This window comes from Aythya fuligula, chromosome 16 (genome assembly GCF_009819795.1).
Source record: "Aythya fuligula isolate bAytFul2 chromosome 16, bAytFul2.pri, whole genome shotgun sequence".
NCBI classification, from domain to species: domain Eukaryota; kingdom Metazoa; phylum Chordata; class Aves; order Anseriformes; family Anatidae; genus Aythya; species Aythya fuligula.
This window is the reverse complement of record NC_045574.1, coordinates 14,575,633-14,583,090: the sequence shown is the minus strand read 5'-3', so window position 1 is coordinate 14,583,090 and position 7,458 is coordinate 14,575,633.

Here is a 7,458-nt window from a genome sequence, read left to right as displayed (position 1 = left end):
CCCTCACCGCCCCTCACGGCTCCTCCGCGGCTCATGCGCTTTTCCCCAGCCCCCGCTTTCGGTCCCCGGTTTCTCGCCTGGCTCCGCCACCGGGCCGCGGCCACGGGGCGGGAGAGGGTGGCGGTGGCGGTGGCGGCGCCGCCCCGGTAGGGCGGGCCCCGGGGAGCGCCCCCCTCATGGCTCCGGGACACCCGGAGGGGGTTAAAAGGAGGCCCCGGTGCTGTCCCGGTGCCCTCAGGGGGCGGGGAGGCTTCCAGGCCCTCTGAGGCCTCCTCACGGTGCCCCCCGGTGCCCCCCGGTGCCTCCCCGGTGGGTGGTGGGGGGCACCCGAGGGTGCGCCTCGAGTGCCTGTGGTGGGGGCTGGCACCACCAAAGGGGTCCGGTACCGACCCGTCAGGGGGACACAGCCTCACTCGGCCTCATTTTTATGGCCAAAGTTGGTGCTGGAGGCCCCAAAATGTGTTGTCACGCACCCAGCACACCCACTGGGACCATCCCAGTTAGAAACTGGTTTGGGTTGTGGGAGCGGTGCCGCTGAGCGTCACCCAGAATCACACCGAATTTCGAGGTTGGAAGAGACCCCACGATCATCGAGCCCAACCTCTGTCCTAACACCAACAGTCCTCCACTAAACCATAGCCCCAAGCTCTACATCGAAACGTCCCCTGAGGCTTTAAGCACCCACCCCACACACGAAGCCCCCGGCACACGAAGCTTTCCCCCCGGTTTTCCCAGCTCCGTGTCACCCCACGGGGCTGGTGGCAGTGCCGCCGTCTCAGTGTCTGCCCACAAATCAGGGGGAAATCCGACAAATTTCGCCACGTGGGGTTGAAGCCCGGTGTGTCCATCATCTCCAGGGCTGCCCCCAGTCTTCCCGTGCCCGTCGTCACACATCACCGAGACAGCTCTGGGCACGGACCAGCAGCACATGACGAGGCTTCTGGCTCCGTTCCTGCTCCATTTCCCCTGTCCCCAAGGCCACGTGGACGAGCAGCCGCAGTCTTTGGGTTCAAAAGGCTGCAAAACACCGCTCTGCCCGGCAGGACGGGGATTTCCCAGCGCCGTTTTTACGGAGCAGGGACCCCACGAAGCCATCCCCAGCTCACGGGGAAGGTGACGAGCACCTTGCAGCCGAGCTGTGCTCCCAGGCACGTCTCTCCTGCTGTCTCTGGCACCGTGGCGTGGTCCCATAACAGATCCAAGCCCCTTCAGGCATGCGGCTCCTCGGTGCCACCGCTGAACACCAGCCTGTGCGAGCAGGGTCCGGCCGCGCCGCACCATCGCAGCACTAAAACGCAAGCTGGGATTTCCCCCTCCCCGGTTCCCCTCTTTGTCTCCGTTGAGGGGAAAGAGCTTAATTAATGTCTGCGGAGAGCATGTAAAGCTTTGTGTAATTGCTAGGTATTATTATCAGCGGAGCAGAGGGTGAGCAGCGGGGTGGGAGGGAAAGGCACAGCCCACCTCCTTTGTACGAAACGCGGCGCATCCGAGGGAGCTCCGCTTCCCAGCCAGCGGCCTGCCTGCGAGCAGAGCTATTAACCTGCAGCGGGGCTGGCAAGAGCCTTCATGTGCCCGGGGGGGACCCGGGAGCATCCTGAACACGTTCAACATCTCCTCGTCGTGCGGCTTCAAAGTGCTCCTGGATGCCCTTGAATGCCCCCGCGCATCCTGCACGTGCTCCTGCCGAGCGTGCCGAGCTGCAGCCCCAGAGCAGCAAAAAGGACAGCAAAAAGGAGCTTGGAAGGGGCTCCTCGTCCCTGTCCCCGTCCCTGTCCCCGCCACGATGCTCCTGCTGAAGGCTGCGCTCGTTTTCTGCGTTTGCAAAGCGTGGTTTTACGGCCCAAGGTGCGGGGTGGGGGTGAGAGGGAGAGGCTGGGGAGCCCGGCGGCCTCGGAGGTTGTAGATGGGCTTGGAGAGCGGCCAGCTGCGGCTGGTCGAGGTACAGAAACTCCTGAATAATGCAGCAGGAAGGCGACCACAGTTACTATTTTCAGGCCCCGCTGAGAGGAGGGGAGGGGGGCCAAGGAACAAACTTGAAAAGAACAGCAAATGCGGAACAGATGCGGAGACGTGCTTTGTGGTGCTTTCCACGCACGGGGTTGCGCCGGTGTGGGAGAGCCTGGCTGGGAAGGGCAGGGGAGACGAGGAAGAGGAGGAGGAGGAGAAGGAAAAGGAGGAGGAGGAGGACGAGGAAGAGCAGGAGGACGGGAGGATGAGCGCTGCCATCCTTGGCGTGCTGGAGAGAAACCATCGCGCTTCCTCCTGAGCCGTGGTGCTGCCAAAGGGACAGTTTGCAGAGGGGAGCTCACGCCGATGGCGTGGGGGTGTGAGGGGGACACCCGTGGGGACCTGGGGTTCCCCCGTGCTCTGCCCTGCAGCTCTCCGTTTCCACCCCACAAGGCAGGAGGAGGCGGAGGGGAGGCGATCGGGTGCGCGCTGCGGCCGTGAAGGTGTTGGGCGGTGGGGGATGAAGCAGTCAAAGCCGGCAAGCATGGAAATTAAATTGATACGGACCCCAGGAAGAGGAGAGGAGGTGGGGGGGGAAGCAATTACAGAGCAAGGATCGGATAAATATTTGTGCAGAGGCCTTTTCGTTTCAGGTCTTGCTCCGCTGGGGTTGCTCCCTTGGTGGGGCTGAGCTGAGGATGAGGGCGGCAGCAGCAGGGTGGGCAGGGGGGGGCTCTGTCCCCTCTGGAGGGCAGGGGAAGCTCCAGGCAGCTCCTGCTGGGGCTGGGCACGGCCTCATCCTCTGTCAGAGGAAGGATTTGTTCCCAGACACGTGTGGGTCCCCTCCTCTCTCCGTTTGCTGGATCTGTAAGGGCTGGGGCACAGGACGCGAGGACAGCCCTCCTGCCACCGCTGGCTCGACGGTTTGGTGACCTCAGCCAGCTTTCACCGAAATGGGTCTGGCTGCAGGGCCACCAGAACAGCGACACATTTCATCCACATGTCGCCAAGAGGCTGACATCCTCATCGGGACAAATCCAGGGGGCTCGGATGCTCCTGGAGCAGCCCCGGTCCCGGCACAGGAGCAGCGGTGGCGGAGCAGCAGTGCAGCGAGCTGCTGCCATCCTTCGTGCACTTCCCACACTGCTCGCCTGGCCGGGCAGGGAGCACAGGGTGCCTGTCCCGTTGGTGGCAGGGAACAAACAAGCAGGGTGAACCCCCCCCCAAAAAAAAATCCCATCCTGGGGCTCAGCAGGGGTCAGTCTGACCCAAACGGCACCTGGCCAGCGGATTAAAATGTGCAAGCTCCCCTCTCAGATGAAAGGTAGGAAATAGTTCAGAAATCAGTGGGTTTTGGATGCGGGTCCTCCCCAGGTGTTGAGGCAGTCGGGGACACGGTGCTGTTTGTCCCCGAAGCCATTTGTCTGTCCCCACACCCCAAATGGGGCCGGCTGGTGAGCGGGCACTGCCCCGGTGGGTGACTTTGAAGCGCGGTGACACCAACAGGCTGCAGCAGCACCCTTCAGACCATTAAATCTGCGGAATCAAACTGGCACTGGATTTACAGAGCCGCTTTCATGTGCCACCACTCTTGGGGCATGGCAGAAAAGCATGCAGAAAGCTGCCAGAGCGGGGAGAAGGAGCCTGGGGCCAGGACGTGCACCCGCACCGCCAGCCAGCACCAGCCTCAGCTCTAATGGGGCACTGGGATGCACGGGGATGGGACTGGGAGCGACTGGGAGGGACTGGGAGCTTGGATTTTGCTGAGCAGGGCAGGACGAGGTGAGGGGAAGGGCACAACCGCGGTGCCCGGGTGCATTTTGGGGACACCCACATTTCCCAGAGCCGTCCCCAAACCGCTGCTGCCGGGCACAGCGCGCGCAAACCCCCCTCCCCGCTACCCTCGGAGCAAAACCCCACAGCTCCTCTCTCCTCTCCGCTACCCACGGCAGAGGCCGGGCTGCTTTTTGGCTGGAGCAGAGCGATCCCAGAACAAAGGGAGGATGGCTGGTGGCTGGCGAGGCAGCATCCGGGCCATCCCCAGCCTCCTTCTGCACGGCGCTGGCTGCGCAGCGTGGGCCTCTGATTGGAAACGGGAGCCCGAGCCGAGATGGCTGCGCGAGCTATGAATTATGCTGATGGCTTTTTTTTTTTTTTTTTTTTTTTTTTTTCTCTTTCTCTTTCTCCTCCCGTGCTTGAATACATCCAGCAAATATAAGCAAAAGGGAAAAAAAAAAAAAAAAGAGCGAGAGAAAATCCGAGCAGATTTAATTTCAGATACGGCGAGGAAGGAAAATGGCTGCGGTGCAAAGAGGGGAGGTTAATGGGGGGAAGGATCCCGCCTGAAGAGGAACGATGCTCCCAAAAACCCTACAGCTCTGCTTGCTGCTATTAATTATTTCATTATTAATTATTTACACGGCCTTATTGGATTTGTGGGGAGTCTGCCCCAAGCCGGGGGGTCGGGTACGGGGGCTGGCCCCTGGAACAGCGGGGCAGGACGGGGACAGTGGGTTTGGGGATGGAGCTGTGAGGTGTGAAGAAGCCCCCTGATCTCTGCTGGTTTGAAATAAACCCAACAACGGATGGGAAATGAAGCTCCTCGCTTCAGGCTGGGGGTCTGGAGGTTTTTACCTGAGCCTGGAAATGTTGTGGCGAAAGCAAGCACCAAACTTTCCAAAAAGGGGCCAGCTGAAACACTCCGGTGCCTGATGCCACCTGGAAGAGTTTGGGGGCATTGTTCCCCGCGGTCATTTAGGAGCGGAAAATGAGAACCTAAAAGCGAAGGAAGTTACACGGGCAAAAAAAAATAAATTATGAAATGAAGCAATTATCCCCGCTCCGATACATTCTAATTACGGGAACTGTCACCCTTATTAAGAGCCTATTAATTCGCCGTCATAAGTCACCATCAGGAGTGCAAGCACCAAAAATGTGCCCGGGCCGTGGGGACGGCTGCGAGGAGCTGCAGCATCCCCTGGTCCCTGCCTGCCCCGGGCACAGGAGAGCTCTGGCTGCTCCCTTGGGAGGCCAAATGCTGCCGAGCCGCGGTGCTGAGCCTCCTCCTGCAGCTCCAGGTGGGGTCGGGCTCATCCCTGCCCGTGTCCTCGTGCCGTGCTCGACCCCTTGAATGGTGTAAAGGAGGCAGAAGCTTCTCAGCAGGGAGCAGCCGGGGGAACCAAAGCCCCGGGAGGTTGCCAAAACGTCCTCAGCGCCGCGTTTCTGCCAGCGTCACCTCCTGCTCGTAGCCAGCTCCGTCTCCGGCAGCCTCTCATTACGCATTCCGCGTGGAGGGCCCTGCATCAGCTTAATTAACAAGGTACGAAAGACAGGACCTTTGAGGAAATCTTAATTATATTATCCATCTCGCCCTGAGTGGCACCTGATCCAGCCTGACGCCGTTCCCAGGTTCGTTAGCAATGATTCAGGATTGATGAGTCCTGGATGCGCGGCGCGGGCACGGCCAGGGGACAGGGAGTGGAGCCTCAGGATGGGTTCTGGGGAGGGAAACGGGGCTTTGGGATGGGGACGGGGCTTTGGGGATGTCACAGCATCCTTGGAGGAGCCGTTTTGCTGTGCCTCAGCCCCTAAATGGCCTCGCAATCACCAGCACGCTCCTTTCTGAGGTGCTTTAGGGGTGCTGAGCGCACTCACAGCCCTCGTGGGCAGCCCCGGTGTCCCCATTTGCCTTCTCCGCTGCTGCCCCAGGGCTGTGGGGTCTGGTGATATGCCACATGCCACCAGCACCTGGGACTTCTCCTCCCTGCCCAGTATCATCATCTTTTCTTTGTGCAGGTGCCCACAGGTCTCCAGCACAGGGACCTTCCTAAAGACCTGCCCGGGAGCACCAGGAGGGCGATGTTTCGGTGCGGGTGGCGGTCCCAAAGCCACCCATCAGGTGGAGAACAGGTTCCTAATTCGGGTGAGCACATAACCTGCCAGGGAAGGATCCAAACTGGCCTCTGTTCAGCAGAGCCCTTCAGCAGCTGCTGACACCCACCAGCAAATCGCATCCCAAAAGCCCGGCGCAGCCAGGGAAATGTACGGCTGCCTCCGGAGCCAAGCACGAATGCACTTGTCGGGGGAGCGTTTCCTGAATCAGAGCAGCAATCAGCGGCGTTTCAGACCTGGAGGTATCTGTATCATCAAGCCAGGCTCAGTAATTACTTGGACAAATTAGGCATGCATTTTCTATGTGCAACTGTGTTGTGGTTGTGTGTGTGTTTTTTTTTTTTTTCTTCTTTGCTTGAAAAACCTCGCCGCAATCTGCAAGCTGCCTCTGCCACTGGGAAGGGATTGCTGGATTTTTCTTTTTTTTTTTTTTAAGGCCAGAAAAAGCCGGCCGTTATTTTTTATGCCAACAGCTCATTGTCCTGCAAAATAAAAAAATAATAATAATAAAAAAAACAAACAGCCAAGAGCAGAAGAAGTGAATCAGATGCATCCAGGTCGTGTGCGCTCTGACCGCGGACGTTCCCTGCCCGGCCACCGCATCCCCCTGCCCGCTTCACGGGGCTGATTTATGCTCGCTGCTGTCCTCTGCCTCCTTTAATTGTTGCCTGGTTTTAATATTCCACGAATCTGAGCCCTGTGAATCCACCTTTCATTGCCTGGTGCTGCTTGGTTTTGGGCAGCGCCTGGAACAGCAGTGGCAGATGAACGCCAGATAAATCGAGGGCGTTTTTCTCGCCCAGCCCGAGCACCCTTCTCCCTCTCGTGCCCGTGATCCCATTGCAGCACCCACCGGCCCAGGGTGCCCCCAATTTGTCCCTGCAGAGCCCAGCCCGGCTCCCTGGGACACCCGGGGGCATTAGGTGGCGCCAGACACTTGCGCAGCGCAGGACCCGTGTCCGGAGCCGGCTCAGGGGATGCTCCGCGCTCCCCATCCTCATCCTGGTGGGGATGAAGGCTCAGCCGGCGCTCACCCCATTAGAACAGCTTTTAGGGGCGCCGGGGCACCCCCTTGCCCTGCCTGCAGCCCTGTCCTCAGCAGGAAGCCCTCGGTGGGCCATAGGGACCCCGCAGGAGGGCCGTGCTTTGCGCTCAGCCACGGGTGCTGGTGGGGTTCCTGCCTCCTTCTTCCTCCTCGTGTGAGATCCAGGCTGCTCCAGCTGCAGCAGGTGCAGAGAAAAAGCAGAGATATTGCCCTCGGCACCCCAGAAATGAGGTGGGCACCCCGGTATCTTGGGGTTCTCCATGGGGTCCCTGCGCTCGGTGGCAGGAGAGGAGCCAGAAGGAGCCGGAGCGCAGCTTGGAGTGGGTGGACGTGGCAGAGGGAGCTGGAGCAGGGGTCCCAGCAAGGGACAGCGGGGCCTTGGGGATGGACTTGGGGGGCTCCATGGGGTCACGGGTGGCCCCACACAGCCGCAGCCCCGCTCTGTGCCCCCTGACTGCAAAACTGCCACCGAACCGCTGCGCGAGCGCAGCCCGAAGCAGCCCCCCAGAGAGAGAGAAGCCATTTCTCCTCCTCGCCTCTCTGGAGCTCTCCCAAAAAAGCTCAGCATCTCCCTC